The following is a 17,962-nucleotide window of genomic DNA, read 5'->3' on the forward strand; positions in this document are numbered from 1 at the left end:
CGTCTCTGTCAGAAATCCAGAGATTTTACTTCACTTCTCCATCAGAAAATCCAGAGATTTTACTTCACTTCTCCGTCACAAATACCGAGATTTTACTTCACTTCCCCGTCACAAATACAGAGATTTTACTTCACTTCCCCGTCAGAATTCAAGAGTTTTTACTTCACTTCTCCGTCAGAAATCCAGAGAATTTAGTTACTTATCCGTCAAAAATCAAGAGATTTTACTGAAATCAAGAGATTTTACTTCACGTCTCTGTCAGAAATCCAGAGATTTTACTTCACTTCTCCATCAGAAAATCCAGAGATTTTACTTCACTTCCCCGTCACAAATACAGAGATTTTACTTCACTTCCCCGTCACAAATACAGAGATTTTACTTCACTTCCCCGTCACAAATACAGAGATTTTACTTCACTTCCCCGTCACAAATACCGAGATTTTACTTCACTTCCCCGTCACAAATACAGAGATTTTACTTCACATCCCCATCACAAATACCGAGATTTTACTTCACTTCCCCGTCACAAATACAGAGATTTTACTTCACTTCTCCAGAGGTTTTACTTCACTTCCCCGTCACAAATACAGAGATTTTACTTCACTTCTCCAGAGGTTTTACTTCACTTCCCCGTCACAAATACAGAGGTTTTACTTCACTTCTCCAGAGGTTTTACTTCACTTCCCCGTCACAAATACAGAGATTTTACTTCACTTCCCCGTCACAAATACAGAGGTTTTACTTCACTTCCCCGTCACAAATACAGAGATTTTACTTCACTTCCCCGTCACAAATACAGAGATTTTACTTCACTTCTCCAGAGGTTTTACTTCACTTCCCTGTCACAAATACAGAGGTTTTACTTCACTTCTCCGTTACAAATACAGAGATTTTACTTCACTTCTCCAGAGGTTTTACTTCACTTCCCCGTCACAAATACAGAGATTTTACTTCACTTCCCCGTCACAAATACAGAGATTTTACTTCACTTCCCCGTCACAAATACCGAGATTTTACTTCACTTCTCCAGAGATTTTACTTCACTTCCCCGTCACAAATACAGAGATTTTACTTCACTTCCCCGTCACAAATACAGAGATTTTACTTCACTTCCCCGTCACAAATACCGAGATTTTACTTCACTTCTCCAGAGATTTTACTTCACTTCCCCGTCACAAATACAGAGATTTTACTTCACTTCCCCGTCAGAATTCAAGAGATTTTACTTCACTTCCCCATCAGAATTCAAGAGTTTTTACTTCACTTCTCCATCAGAAATCCAGAGAATTTAGTTACTTATCCGTCAAAAATCAAGAGATTTTACTGAAATCAAGAGATTTTGCTTCACTTCTCCATCAGAAATCCAGAGATTTTACTTCACTTCTCTGTCACAAATCAAGAGATTTTACTGAAATCAAGAGATTTTACTTCAGTTCTCCGTCAGAAATCCAGAGGATTTAGTTACTTATCCGTCAAAAATCAAGAGATTTTACTGAAATCAAGAGATTTTGCTTCACTTCTCCATCAGAAGAACCAGAGATTTTACTGAAATCAAGAGGTTTTGCTTCACTTCTCCATCAAAAATTCAGAGATTTTACTTCACTTCTCCATCAGAAATCCAGAGATTTTACTTCACTTCTCTGTCACAAATCAAGAGATTTTACTGAAATCAAGAGATTTTACTTCACGTCTCTGTCAGAAATCCAGAGATTTTACTTCACTTCTCCATCAGAAAATCCAGAGATTTTACTTCACTTCTCCGTCACAAATACCGAGATTTTACTTCACTTCCCCGTCACAAATACAGAGATTTTACTTCACTTCCCCGTCAGAATTCAAGAGTTTTTACTTCACTTCTCCGTCAGAAATCCAGAGAATTTAGTTACTTATCCGTCAAAAATCAAGAGATTTTACTGAAATCAAGAGATTTTACTTCACGTCTCTGTCAGAAATCCAGAGATTTTACTTCACTTCTCCATCAGAAAATCCAGAGATTTTACTTCACTTCCCCGTCACAAATACAGAGATTTTACTTCACTTCCCCATCACAAATACAGAGATTTTACTTCACTTCCCCGTCAGAATTCAAGAGTTTTTACTTCACTTCTCCGTCAGAAATCCAGAGAATTTAGTTACTTATCCGTCAAAAATCAAGAGATTTTACTGAAATCAAGAGATTTTGCTTCACTTCTCCATCAGAAATCCAGAGATTTTACTTCACTTCTCATTCAGAAATCCAGAGATTTTACTTCACTTCTCTGTCACAAATCAAGAGATTTTACTGAAGTCAAAAGATTTTGCTTCACTTCTCTGTCAGAAATCCAGAGGATTTAGTTACTTATCCGTCAAAAATCAAGAGATTTTTACTGAAATCAAGAGATTTTGCTTCACTTCTCCATCAGAAGAACCAGAGATTTTACTGAAATCAAGAGATTTTGCTTCACTTCTCCATCAAAAATCCAGAGATTTTACTTCACTTCTCCATCAGAAATCCAGAGATTTTACTTCACTTCTCTGTCACAAATCAAGAGATTTTACTGAAATCAAGAGATTTTGCTTCACTTCTCCATCAGAAATCCAGAGATTTTACTTCACTTCCCCGTCACAAATACAGAGGTTTTACTTCACTTCCCCGTCACAAATACAGAGATTTTACTTCACTTCTCCAGAGGTTTTACTTCACTTCCCCGTCACAAATACAGAGATTTTACTTCACTTCCCCGTCACAAATACAGAGATTTTACTTCACTTCTCCAGAGATTTTACTTCACTTCCCCGTCACAAATACAGAGATTTTACTTCACTTCCCCGTCACAAATACAGAGATTTTACTTCACTTCTCCAGAGGTTTTACTTCACTTCCCCGTCACAAATACAGAGATTTTACTTCACTTCCCCGTCACAAATACAGAGATTTTACTTCACTTCTCCGTCACAAATACAGAGATTTTACTTCACTTCTCCAGAGGTTTTACTTCACTTCCCCGTCACAAATACAGAGATTTTACTTCACTTCCCCGTCACAAATACAGAGGTTTTACTTCACTTCCCCGTCACAAATACAGAGATTTTACTTCACTTCCCCGTCACAAATACAGAGATTTTACTTCACTTCTCCAGAGGTTTTACTTCACTTCCCCATCACAAATACAGAGGTTTTACTTCACTTCTCCGTTACAAATACAGAGATTTTACTTCACTTCTCCAGAGGTTTTACTTCACTTCCCCGTCACAAATACAGAGATTTTACTTCACTTCCCCGTCACAAATACAGAGATTTTACTTCACTTCCCCGTCACAAATACCGAGATTTTACTTCACTTCTCCAGAGATTTTACTTCACTTCCCCGTCACAAATACAGAGATTTTACTTCACTTCCCCGTCACAAATACAGAGATTTTACTTCACTTCCCCGTCACAAATACCGAGATTTTACTTCACTTCTCCAGAGATTTTACTTCACTTCCCCGTCACAAATACAGAGATTTTACTTCACTTCCCCGTCAGAATTCAAGAGATTTTACTTCACTTCCCCATCAGAATTCAAGAGTTTTTACTTCACTTCTCCATCAGAAATCCAGAGAATTTAGTTACTTATCCGTCAAAAATCAAGAGATTTTACTGAAATCAATAGATTTTGCTTCACTTCTCCATCAGAAATCCAGAGATTTTACTTCACTTCTCTGTCACAAATCAAGAGATTTTACTGAAATCAAGAGATTTTACTTCAGTTCTCCGTCAGAAATCCAGAGGATTTAGTTACTTATCCGTCAAAAATCAAGAGATTTTACTGAAATCAAGAGATTTTGCTTCACTTCTCCATCAGAAGAACCAGAGATTTTACTGAAATCAAGAGGTTTTGCTTCACTTCTCCATCAAAAATTCTGAGATTTTACTTCACTTCTCCATCAGAAATCCAGAGATTTTACTTCACTTCTCTGTCACAAATCAAGAGATTTTACTGAAATCAAGAGATTTTACTTCACGTCTCTGTCAGAAATCCAGAGATTTTACTTCACTTCTCCATCAGAAAATCCAGAGATTTTACTTCACTTCTCCGTCACAAATACCGAGATTTTACTTCACTTCCCCGTCACAAATACAGAGATTTTACTTCACTTCCCCGTCAGAATTCAAGAGTTTTTACTTCACTTCTCCGTCAGAAATCCAGAGAATTTAGTTACTTATCCGTCAAAAATCAAGAGATTTTACTGAAATCAAGAGATTTTACTTCACGTCTCTGTCAGAAATCCAGAGATTTTACTTCACTTCTCCATCAGAAAATCCAGAGATTTTACTTCACTTCCCCGTCACAAATACAGAGATTTTACTTCACTTCCCCGTCACAAATACAGAGATTTTACTTCACTTCCCCGTCAGAATTCAAGAGTTTTTACTTCACTTCTCCGTCAGAAATCCAGAGAATTTAGTTACTTATCCGTCAAAAATCAAGAGATTTTACTGAAATCAAGAGATTTTGCTTCACTTCTCCATCAGAAATCCAGAGATTTTACTTCACTTCTCATTCAGAAATCCAGAGATTTTACTTCACTTCTCTGTCACAAATCAAGAGATTTTACTGAAGTCAAAAGATTTTGCTTCACTTCTCTGTCAGAAATCCAGAGGATTTAGTTACTTATCCGTTAAAAAAAATCAAGAGATTTTTACTGAAATAAAGAGATTTTGCTTCACTTCTCCATCAGAAGAACAAGAGATTTTACTGAAATCAAGAGATTTTGCTTCACTTCTCCATCAAAAATCCAGAGATTTTACTTCACTTCTCCATCAGAAATCCAGAGATTTTACTTCACTTCTCTGTCACAAATCAAGAGATTTTACTGAAATCAAGAGATTTTGCTTCACTTCTCCATCAGAAATCCAGAGATTTTACTTCACTTCTCCATCAGAAATTCAGAGATTTTACTTCACTTCTCTGTCACAAATCAAGAGATTTTACTGAAATCAAGAGATTTTGCTTCACTTCTCCATCAGAAATCCAGAGATTTTACTTCACTTCTCCATCAGAAATTCAGAGATTTTACTTCACTTCTCTGTCACAAATCAAGAGATTTTACTGAAATCAAGAGATTTTACTTCACATCTCCGTCAGAAATCCAGAGATTTTACTTCACTTCTCCATCAGAAAATCCAGAGATTTTACTTCACTTCTCCGTCACAAATACCGAGATTTTACTTCACTTTTCCAGAGATTTTACTTCACTTCCCCGTCACAAATACAGAGATTTTACTTCACTTCCCCGTCAGAATTCAAGAGTTTTTACTTCACTTCTCCGTCAGAAATCCAGAGAATTTAGTTACTTATCCGTCAAAAATCAAGAGATTTTACTGAAATCAAGAGATTTTGCTTCACTTCTCCATCAGAAATCCAGAGATTTTACTTCACTTCTCATTCAGAAATCCAGAGATTTTACTTCACTTCTCTGTCACAAATCAAGAGATTTTACTGAAGTCAAGAGATTTTGCTTCACTTCTCCATCAGAAATACAGAGATTTTACTTCACTTCTCCGTCACAAATACAGAGTATTTGTAAAAAATATTCACAAAGTATTTGTGTTTGTGAAAAATATTCACAAATACAGAGATTTTTCTGAAATCAAGAGATTTTGCTTCACTTCTCCATCAGAAATCCAGAGATTTTACTTCACTTCTCCATCAGAAATTCAGAGATTTTACTTCACTACTCCATCAGAAATCCAGAGATTTTACTTCACTTCTCTGTCACAAATCAAGAGATTTTACTGAAATCAAGAGATTTTACTTCACTTCTCTGTCAGAAATCCAGAGCTTTTACTTCACTTCTCCATCAGAAATCCAGAGATTTTACTTCACTTCTCTGTCACAAATCAAGAGAATTGACTGAAATCAAGAGATTTTGCTTCACTTCTCCATCAGAAATACAGAGATTTTACTTCACTTCTCCGTCACAAATACAGAGATTTTACTTCACTTCCCCGTCAGAATTCAAGAGATTTTACTTCACTTCCCCGTCAGAATTCAAGAGATTTTACTTCACTTCTCCGTCAGAAATCCAGAGAATTTAGTTTCTTATCTGTCAAAAATCAAGAGATTTTACTGAAATCAAGAGATTTTGCTTCACTTCTCCATCAGAAATCCAGAGATTTTACTTCACTTCTCATTCAGAAATCCAGAGATTTTACTTCACTTCTCTGTCACAAATCAAGAGATTTTACTGAAATCAAGAGATTTTACTTCACTTCTCTGTCACAAATCAAGAGATTTTACTGAAATCAAGAGATTTTGCTTCACTTCTCCATCAGAAATACAGAGATTTTACTTCACTTCTCCGTCACAAATACAGAGTATTTGTAAAAAATATTCACAAAGTATTTGTGTATTTGTGAAAAATATTCACAAATACAGAGATTTTTCTGAAATCAAGAGATTTTGCTTCACTTCTCCATCAGAAATCCAGAGATTTTACTTCACTTCTCTGTCACAAATCAAGAGATTTTACTGAAATCAAGAGATTTTGCTTCACTTCTCCATCAGAAATCCAGAGATTTTACTTCACTTCTCTGTCACAAATCAAGAGATTTTACTGAAGTCAAGAGATTTTGCTTCACTTCTCCATCAGAAATACAGAGATTTTACTTCACTTCTCCGTCACAAATACAGAGTATTTGTAAAAAATATTCACAAAGTATTTGTGTTTGTGAAAAATATTCACAAATACAGAGATTTTTCTGAAATCAAGAGATTTTGCTTCACTTCTCCATCAGAAATCCAGAGATTTTACTTCACTTCTCCATCAGAAATTCAGAGATTTTACTTCACTACTCCATCAGAAATCCAGAGATTTTACTTCACTTCTCTGTCACAAATCAAGAGATTTTACTGAAATCAAGAGATTTTACTTCACTTCTCTGTCAGAAATCCAGAGCTTTTACTTCACTTCTCCGTCACAAATACAGAGATTTTACTTCACTTCCCCGTCAGAATTCAAGAGATTTTACTTCACTTCCCCGTCAGAATTCAAGAGATTTTACTTCACTTCTCCGTCAGAAATCCAGAGAATTTAGTTTCTTATTTGTCAAAAATCAAGAGATTTTACTGAAATCAAGAGATTTTGCTTCACTTCTCCATCAGAAATCCAGAGATTTTACTTCACTTCTCATTCAGAAATCCAGAGATTTTACTTCACTTCTCTGTCACAAATCAAGAGATTTTACTGAAATCAAGAGATTTTACTTCACTTCTCTGTCACAAATCAAGAGATTTTACTGAAATCAAGAGATTTTGCTTCACTTCTCCATCAGAAATACAGAGATTTTACTTCACTTCTCCGTCACAAATACAGAGTATTTGTAAAAAATATTCACAAAGTATTTGTGTATTTGTGAAAAATATTCACAAATACAGAGATTTTTCTGAAATCAAGAGATTTTGCTTCACTTCTCCATCAGAAATCCAGAGATTTTACTTCACTTCTCTGTCACAAATCAAGAGATTTTACTGAAATCAAGAGATTTTGCTTCACTTCTCCATCAGAAATCCAGAGATTTTACTTCACTTCTCCATCAGAAATTCAGAGATTTTACTTCACTACTCTATCAGAAATCCAGAGATTTTACTTCACTTCTCTGTCACAAATCAAGAGATTTTACTGAAATCAAGAGATTTTACTTCACTTCTCTGTCAGAAATTCAGAGATTTTACTTCACTACTCCATCAGAAATCCAGAGATTTTACTTCACTTCTCTGTCACAAATCAAGAGATTTTACTGAAATCAAGAGATTTTACTTCACTTCTCTGTCAGAAATCCAGAGCTTTTACTTCACTTCTCCATCAGAAATCCAGAGATTTTACTTCACTTCTCTGTCACAAATCAAGAGAATTGACTGAAATCAAGAGATTTTGCTCCACTTCTCCATCAGAAATACAGAGATTTTACTTCACTTCTCCATCACAAATACAGAGATTTTACTTCACTTCCCCGTCAGAATTCAAGAGATTTTACTTCACTTCTCCGTCAGAAATCCAGAGAATTTAGTTACTTATCTGTCAAAAATCAAGAGATTTTGCTTCACTTCTCCATCAGAAGAACCAGAGATTTTACTGAAATCAAGAGATTTTGCTTTACTTCTCCATCAGAAATCCAGAGATTTTACTTCACTTCTCCATCAGAAATCCAGAGATTTTACTTCACTTCTCCATCAGAAATTCAGAGATTTTACTTCACTTCTCCATCAGAAATCCAGAGATTTTACTTCACTTCTCTGTCACAAATCAAGAGATTTTACTGAAATCAAGAGATTTTACTTCACTTCTCTGTCAGAAATCCAGAGATTTTACTTCACTTCTCCATCAGAAATCCAGAGATTTTACTTCACTTCTCTGTCACAAATCAAGAGATTTTACTGAAATCAAGAGATTTTGCTTCACTTCTCCATCAGAAATCCAGAGATTTTACTTCACTTCTCCATCAAAAATCAAGAGATTTTACTTCACTTCTGAAGTGGTTGTCATTGTGAAACACAGCAGCACAGCACACGGTGAAATGTGTCCTCTGTATTTAACCATCACCCTTGGTGACAGTGGGCACCATGACAGGCGCCAGGGGAGCAGTGTGTGGAGACGGGACCTTCATCAAGGGGATCTCAGTGGTATCTCAGTGGGTCGGGATTCAAACCGGGAACCTTCTGATTATGGGGCCACTTCCTTAACCGCTATGCCACCACTGGCCCATGAAAGGTCGATTGCATTGGCCGGGAATCGAACCTGAGTCAACTGCTTGGGATGCAGCAATGCTCACCACTATACCACTATACCACTTCACTTCATCACAAATCAAGAGATTTTAGAGACATTAAATAAATGATGTCAGGGTTCATCAAAGCAGCTTGATGCTGAAAAGTATATTTCAAGGAGTGTGAAGGACATGAAAGCCGTGAGATGACAGGAGTGGTGGTGGAGCTGATGAAGAAATACAGTTTTTCAACTCTCATAAAATGTTCATTCGTCAAGTTAAAACCAGCAAGTTGGTCTGCAGCGCCACCTTCAGCACAAACGCTGGAAATTAACAAATAGAATAACAAATAGAATCAGTTTGGTGTATGTGTATGTACACATGTTTGTGAGTGAGTGTGTGTGTTTGTGTGGGTGTGTAAGTGTGTGTGCGCAGGTGTGGTGTGTGTATGTGTAAGTGTGTGTATGCTTGTTGGTGAATGTGGGTGTGGTGTGTGTATGTGTAAGTGTGTGTGTGCTTGTTGGTGAATGTGTGTGTGTGTGTGTGGTGTGAGTGTGTGTAAGTGTGTGTGCGCAGGTGTGGTGTGTGTATGTGTAAGTGTGTGTATGCTTGTTGGTGAATGTGGGTGTGGTGTGTGTATGTGTAAGTGTGTGTGTGCTTGTTGGTGAATGTGTGTGTGTGTGTGGTGTGAGTGTGTGTGCGCAGGTGTGGTGTGTGTATGTGTAAGTGTGTGTATGCTTGTTGGTGAATGTGGGTGTGGTGTGTGTATGTGTAAGTGTGTGTGTGCTTGTTGGTGAATGTGTGTGTGTGTGTGGTGTGAGTGTGTGTGCGCAGGTGTGGTGTGTGTATGTGTAAGTGTGTGTATGCTTGTTGGTGAATGTGGGTGTGGTGTGTGTATGTGTAAGTGTGTGTGTGCTTGTTGGTGAATGTGTGTGTGTGGTGTGAGTGTGTGTAAGTGTGTGTGCGCAGGTGTGGTGTGTGTATGTGTAAGTGTGTGTATGCTTGTTGGTGAATGTGGGTGTGGTGTGTATGTGTAAGTGTGTGTATGCTTGTGGGTGAATATGTGTGTGTGGTGTGAGTGTGTGTAAGTGTTTATGTGCTTGTTGGTGAATGTGTAAGTGTGTGTGTGTGCTTGTGGGTGAATGTGTGTGTGCGGGCGTGTGTGAACCAGGTGTTTCCAACTTGGAAACCCGACCACGTGAACATGTGATCTCGCAGGTAGGCGTGTCTCATTTTTTCTTCACCTGTTGGTTCCTCCTGCTGAGAAGAGAAGAGAAGGCGACGTGACCAGACGCACCATGACGTCCCCCGTGAAGACGGGCTTCCACCGGCTGGAGATCCAGAAGACGCTGTGGGACGTTCCGGACAGATACGGCAGCCTGAAGCCCGTCGGCTCCGGCGCCTACGGGACCGTGTGGTGGGTTTCGGTCTCCACATGCTGAGAAAGGAGCTGAAATAACCTTTAGATTATTTGAATGAACTGAGCTTTGTGAAGAGTGACGCTTTGGACAAATGAACTCTGTTTGCCACATTCAGTTCTGCCGTAGATCAGAAGACGAAGGAGAAAGTGGCGATTAAGAAGCTCTATCGACCCTTCCAGTCCTTGATCCTCGCCAAGCGGGCCTATCGCGAGCTGCGGCTGCTCCGCCACATTCAGCACGAGAACGTAAGAGGGACCCAGATCCAGATTTTTACTGTAAATAACGTCCCTCCATGCGTCTCATGCTCTTTCGTTCCTGTAGGTCATCAGCTTGTTGAACGTCTTCACACCTGACACAGAGCTGGAGAAATTCGACACTTTGTATGTATGACAGCAGAAAAATACATTCCTGTTGTGTTCAGACAAGTTGGACCTCTCTCTCTCTCTTCCTCCCTCTCTCTCTCTACCCCTCTCTCTCTCTCTCTCTACCTGTCTGTCACACCTCTCTCTCTCTCTCTCTACCCCCCTCTCTCTCTCTCCCCCCTCTCTCTCTCTGTCTCTCTCTCTCTCCCCCCTCTCTCCCTCCCACCCTCTCTCTCCCTCTCTTTCTCTCTCCCTCTCTCTCCCCCCATCCCCCTCTCCCCCCCTCTCTTTCTCTGTCTCCCCCCCCCTCTCTTTCTCTCCATCTCTCCCCTCCCTCTCCCTCTCCCCCCTCTCTCTCCCTCTCTCTCCCCCCCCTCGCTTTCTCTCCATCTCTCCCCTCCCTCTCTATCTCCCCCCTCTCTCTCCCTCTCTCTCTCCCCCCCTCTCTCTCCCTCTCTGTGTGTGTGTGTGTGTGTGTGTAAAATACTACTAATAAAATGGATGTATTGTGATGATGATGAAATATGTGTATAATACTTCATAGTCCATAACAGTCTGTTTCCGTGTCACAGCTACATGGTCATGCCATTCGTGGCTCAAGACCTTGATCACATCATGAAGAGCAAGAGGCTGACAGAAAGAATCATATCATATCTGTTCTATCAAATGCTGCGTGGACTGAAGGTCTGACCACACCGTCTCTCACACGCCTCTTTATGTCCATGTGGGAATTCTGACAGGAAAATGCTTTTCTTACAGTACATTCACTCTGCAGGAATTATCCATCGGGTGTGTACCATGTTTTTTAGAACAATGTCCATTTAGACATAACAATAATACTAATCATCAATATCTGCTTTTCCTAGGATCTCAAACCGAGCAATCTGGCAGTCAGTGAAAACTGTGAATTAAAGGTAATTGAAGTATATTTGCTTGTATATTGCATCTTTATAACAGTTTTTGTGAAAATTTACACAGCAGTAAATAAACCAGAAGACGGGGGGACGGGCAACGATCACGGCCTTGGGCTGTTCTGTCAGTTTGGAGCGATGGTGCAGGAGCCCTTGAAGGCTGATGGTGGTTTCCCCTCACAGCTCGATTATATTATATTCCTCACAGCTCGATTATATTATATTCCTCACTACCCGGTTATATTATATTCCTCACTACCCGGTTATGTTATATTCCTCACTGCCCGGTTATGTTATATTCCTCACAGCTCAGTTATATTATATTCCTCACTACCCGGTTATATTATATTCCTCACTGTCCGGTTATAGTTATTTTCCTCACTGTCTGGTTATGTTATATTCCTCACTCTCCGGTTATATTATATTCCTCACTGTCTGGTTATAGTTATATTCCTCAGTGCCCGGTTATATTATATTCCTCACTGTCCGGTTATGTTATATTCCTCACTCGTCCGGTTATATTATATTCCTCACTCTCCGGTTATATTATATTCCTCAGTGCCCGGTTATGTTATATTCCTCACTGTCCGGTTATATTATAGTCCTCACTCTGTCCGGTTATGTTATATTCCTGACTGTCCGGTTATGTTATATTCCTCACTGTCCGGTTATGTTATATTCCTCACTGTCCGGTTATGTTATATTCCTCACTGTCCGGTTATGTTATATTCCTCCACTGTCCGGTTATATTATATTCCTCACTGCCCGGTTTATATTATATTCCTCACTGTCCGGTGTATATTATATTCCTCACTGCCCGGTTATGTTATATTCCTCACTGGCCCGGTTATATTAATATTCCTCACTGCCGGTTATGTTATATTGCCTCACTTTCCGGTTAGATATTATATTCCTCACTGTCCGGTTATTATATTCCTCAGTGCCCGGTTATGTTATATTGCTCACTGTCCGTTATATTATATTCCTCACTGCCCGTTATGTTATATTGCTCACTGTCCGGTTATATTATATTCCTCACTGTCCGGTTATATTATATTCCTCAGTGCCCGGTTATGTTATATTCCTCACTGTCCGGTTATATTATAGTCCTCACTGTCCGGTTATATTATATTCCTCAGTGCCCGGTTATATTATATTCCTCACTGTCCGGTTATATTATATTCCTCACTGCCCGGTTATATTATATTCCTCACTGCCCGGTTATGTTATATTGCTCACTGTCCGGTTATATTATATTCCTCACTGTCCGGTTATATTATATCTCCTCACTGCCCGTTATATTATATTCCTCACTGTCCGGTTATATTATATTCCTCACTGCCCGGTTATGGTTATATTGCTCACTGTCCCGGTTATATTATATTCCTCACGGTCCGGTTATATTATATTCCTCAGTGCCCGGTTATGTTATATTGCTCACTGTCCGGTTATATTATATTCCTCACTGCCCGGTTATAATTATATTCCTCACGGTCCGGTTATAGTTATATCCTCACTGCCCGGTTATATTATATTCCTCACTGCCCGGTTATATTATATTCCTCACTGTCCGGTTATAGTTAGAATTCCTCACTGTCCGGTTATGTTATATTCCTCACGCTCCGGTTATATTATATCTCACTCTCCCGGTTATATTATATTCCTCACTGCCCGTTATATTATATTCCTCACTGGTCCGGTTATAGTTATATTCCCTCACTGTCCGGTTTATATTATATTCCTCACTGCCCGGTTATGTTATATTCCTCACTACCCGGTTATATTATATTCCTCACTGTCCGGTTAATTATATTCGTCAGTGCCCGGTTATATTATATTCCTCACTGTCCGGTTATAGTTATATTCCTCACTGTCCGGTTATATTATATTCCTCACTGCCCGGTTATATTATATTCCTCACTGTCCGGTTATATTATATTCCTCACTGCCCGGTTATATTATATTCCTCACTGTCCGGTTATATTATATTCCTCACTGCCCGGTTATGTTATATTGCTCACTGTCCGGTTATATTATATTCCTCACTGTCCGGTTATATATATTCCTCAGTGCCCGGTTATGTTATATTGCTCACTGTCCGGTTATATTATATTCCTCACTGTCCGGTTAATTATATTCCTCACTGCCCGGTTATATTATATTCCTCACTGCCCGGTTATATTATATTCCTCACTGTCCGGTTATAGTTATATTCCTCACTGCCCGGTTATATTATATTCCTCACTGCCCGGTTATATTATATTCCTCACTGTCCGTCATATTATTTCCTCACTGTCCGTTATAGTTAATATTCCTCACTGCCCGGTTATGATTATATTCCTCACTGCCCGTTATATATATTCCTCATTCTGCCCGGTTATATTATTCCTTCACTGTCCGGTTATAGTTATATTCCTCACTGTCCGGTTATGTTTATATTCCTCACTCTCCGGTTATATTATATTCCTCACTCTCCGGTTATATTATATTCCTCACTACCCGGTTATTATAGTCCTCACTGTCCGGTTTATATTATTCCTCACTGTCCGGTTATAGTTATATTCCCTCACTGTCCGGTTATTTATATTCCTCACTCTCCGTTATATTATATTCCTCACTCTCGGTTATATTATATTCCTCACTCCCGGTTATATTATATTCCTCACTGCCGCGGTTATATTATATTCCTCACTGTCCGGTTATAGTTATATTCCTCACTGTCCGGTTTATGTTATATTCCTCACTCTCCCGGTTATATTATAGTCCTCACTCTCCGGTTATATTATATTCCTCACTGCCCGGTTATGTTATATTCCTCTGGTCGGGAATTCAGCCCCGTAAATCAGTTGATGAGGATGCATGTGAAAGATTGTCTGTAACAAAAAATTGTAATTGTGTATGGCATTACTATATAGCTGATACGCTGTCCTTCTTCCTCGCCTTGTCCGACCATCGTTCCAGACCTCCTTCCTCGCCATGTCAAAACAGCGTGACAGACAGAATACTTCACTTTTTTCTCTACAGTTATTCATCTGCTGTTGCTTGTGGAGCACCAGGTTCACCAGGCTCTTCATGAACCTCTTTTTTACTGTACTTGACTGTATTTACTGTCTACACATACTGTCCTCCTCTCTCTCGCTTGTAAAGTTCTAGCTGAAGCGAGGTCTTTTTGTAGGTGTTCAGGTGTGTTTTGAATAGATTTATTTTTGAATGACGTGTCTCATGTATGAAGTAGCAAGTGTGCTTTAAGGTGTAGTGACAGCATCTTCCTGTCATTTTATTTTGTGTTATTCTTGTGTCTCTGTGTCCTTGTGTCTCTGTGTCCTAATTTCCATATGGAATTTAATAAGACACACACATCTCAATCAGCCCTTAGGAGGAAATAAAAGCACTTTTTTTCTTCTTGTAGATCTTGGATTTTGGTTTAGCGAGGCACACGGAGAGTGAGATGACTGGATATGTGGTCACACGCTGGTACAGAGCACCAGAGGTCATCTTCAACTGGATGCACTACAGCCAAAAAGGTGGAATCTTGACCTCCGCATGTAAAACGTGCTCCCACTGTGAAAGATGTCTCATGATTCCTCTTCCTGTGTAGTGGACATGTGGTCAGCAGGTTGCATTCTGGCTGAGATGATGACTGGACACGTCCTTTTTCCTGGCAGCGACAGTATCCTTCACTTGAGGTTTATGGTGTGTGTAGGTGTGTGTGTGGGATGGTGATTTCCTCGACACCTTCTCTCAGGTATTGACCAGCTGAAGAAGATTCTGCGGGTGACGGGCACACCCAGTTCCACGCTGGTGAAGAGGATGCAGAGTGAAGATGTACTCTACCTTTCTGTTCAGTGAGCCAACACAGGCATCTGCAGAAGCTCATGTAACTCAGATCTACTGTATGAGCTTCTCAGATGGACAGACCTGAACCGTCAGCTGGATATTCAGATTTAAAAATAAAATTAAATTCAGACACCGATGTCTGTGGAGAAATGAAGATCTCCATTCAGTTCTACCAAACTGCTGCATACAGATGATGATGATAACTTATCACTTCTAGACAAGGTTGAAATGATTAATTTGCCTGGTCTATGCAACATATTGCAATTAATTGGTAAATATCATAGAGTCTTAATTTTGTGTTATTTTTGTTTAGAAGTGTGTTGAGATGGTTCTGGTGTTTCTGTGCAGGCCAGATCTTACGTCCAGAGCCTCCCTTTTCAGAAGAAGAAGGACTTTCGGGAGATCTTCTCTTCCATGGATCCAAGTGGTAATCATGACATCAGAGGCATGCATGATAATAATAATATAAACTAAAAAGACATTGAAATATGACATTAATTGGAAGTTGTCCTTTCGTTCAGTTGTTCATATGCTGGAGGCTATGCTGCTTCTGGATCCGGAGACCAGGATGAGTGCGACTGAGGGCCTATCTCACCCGTACTTCTCAGAGTTCCACGACCCCAGAGACAGAGACGGAGTCGCCACCGTACGATGACTCGTTTGAGACCCTTGATCTGGTTGTTGGTGAATGGAAAAGTGAGTTAATAAAAAGCAATAGGTCTCCAGTGATGATACCTCACCTCAAGTGGCCTCCAGATAAGCAGGATGACACCCACAGCATCCTGAAAATGTGCTGTCCTTGTAGAATGATCAGATCTAATTTGCATCACACAAACTTTTATTCTTAAATTCAACATCAGTGTGCAATTGACGGTGTAAATCTCATTTACACTGAAATCACTTCCATGGCTTCATAGCTCAGTGGCCAGAGCACTGGTCTTGTAAACCAGGGGTCGTGAGTTCGATCCTCACTGGAGCCTTCAAATCTCATTTTAATTTAGTTTGGGGCAGTGGTGGCCTAGCGGTTAAGGAAGTTTTCCCGTAATCAGAAGGTTGCAGGTTCGAATTTGCTCAGTGCCACTGAGCAAACTACTGTTCCCACACGCTGCTCCCTGGGTGCCTGTCATGGCTGCCCACTGCTCACCAAGGGTGATGGTTAAATACAGAGGACACGTTTCACAATCACTTCACTTTCACTAAATATATTTGTTTCAAGTTAATGATATGAGATGTTGTGGGGACTTTGAATTCAGTTAGTTATTGTTTCATATTTTGGACAAATATGAAACAAATTTATTTTTCTCTCAAAACAGGTCTTATTCACATGGAGATCATGACCTTTGACCCTGATAACCCTGGAAAGACAGCGACTTAGCAGAATGGACTGTTAATGTGAAGGAACAAGCTGGTTCTTAAAAACATCAAATTCTAAAGTTGCTACAATTGTTACTGAGCTACAAATGAAACCCAATAAAACTAGAAATAATTTGAAACATTTTGTGTAAAATATGATCTTTAAAATATGATGTCCACCTTGTCACCAATACAAGATACACTACAAAGATCAATACAATCAAAAGGGTTTCTAATTTACAGACCCATACAACGTACAGACTGTAAATAGGACAACACAATACACATAAAAGATAATGAATGGAGATGTGTTGAGACATGTGATGAGCTCTGTGTTTGTCTTTGTGTGAGACATTTATCATTTCTTTGTAACTAATGATTGTGTTTGGTGTATTTTTAATAAAGTTCTGCCAACATCTAGATATTTATCTTTATGGTGACGCTTTCTCTTGAAGGGTCTGTGCAGCCTTTGCCTTTAGGTCTTTGTAAAGGTTTGGTCCAAAGGTGTGTGTGGTGTGGGCTGGACGAATCTAGGAGTGAAGGACATTTTGACACAAAAAGATTTATTTAAATACAAAAACGGCACAAGGACCAAAAACAGGGGAAACAAAGGAAGAGCAAAAAGAAACCCGCAGACATGTGGTGATTGTCAGGAAACTGAGTCCACGTCTTCCAGCGGCTTCTCTTCTGTATATAACAGGGCCTAATCGCCCTGGTGTGTTAATAAATATCACCCATGCAAGGAGCAGAAAAATTACATTATGAAAGAAAACTACAGTATGACAAACATTACAGCATGGAGTAGGAAATTAACAGTATGATCTTTGGCCACATTTACTTGATCATACATGGCAGTCATTCCTATGTTACCAGCATGATGTCATCTGTGAAGATTCACCTGCAAAATGTTGGTTCATTTAATGATTTGCTATTTTTTTGACCACCAGGTGTCATCATGTTCTCTGTGTAGGAAACAGATCAGAAATCAGAATCTGAAAACTTTATTAATCCCGAAGGAAATTGCTTAATCAGAAAATTACATTTAATAAGGTTTTAAATGTAATCAAATACTGATAAATCCACACCATCTTCATCAGCAGAGACATCTGAGAAAGTAATGTTGCAAAAGGTCCTGGTGATATAGACAAGTAAAGGCATGAAGCTTCTAATGTCTTTCTTAGATGTTTACAGGGAACCATTTTAACATCCATATGAAACCAGAAGACAGAGTGAACCGGCTGCTGGGTAATGAGGTAGGTGAGGGCTGCTGGAGTCAAGTCAGGAAGTTCATGTCAACTAGTCAAGGCTTGGCTGTCAGCACAATGTGTGGGTGTGTCTCTTTTTAAT

General features: G+C 39.2%; 1 non-coding gene and 1 pseudogene across 1 annotated transcript; both read left to right on the forward strand.

Annotated features, from left to right (window-relative positions):
* Window positions 1–9,979: 9,979 nt before the first annotated feature.
* Window positions 9,980–17,043, forward strand: LOC114782640 (mitogen-activated protein kinase 12-like; annotated as a pseudogene).
* Window positions 16,170–16,242, forward strand: trnat-ugu (transfer RNA threonine (anticodon UGU)). The gene has a single exon. It is a non-coding gene; the product is annotated as a tRNA-Thr (tRNA).
* Window positions 17,044–17,962: the final 919 nt, after the last annotated feature.

The sequence above is a fragment of the Denticeps clupeoides genome, unplaced genomic scaffold, assembly GCF_900700375.1.
Source record: "Denticeps clupeoides unplaced genomic scaffold, fDenClu1.1, whole genome shotgun sequence".
Classification (NCBI taxonomy): domain Eukaryota; kingdom Metazoa; phylum Chordata; class Actinopteri; order Clupeiformes; family Denticipitidae; genus Denticeps; species Denticeps clupeoides.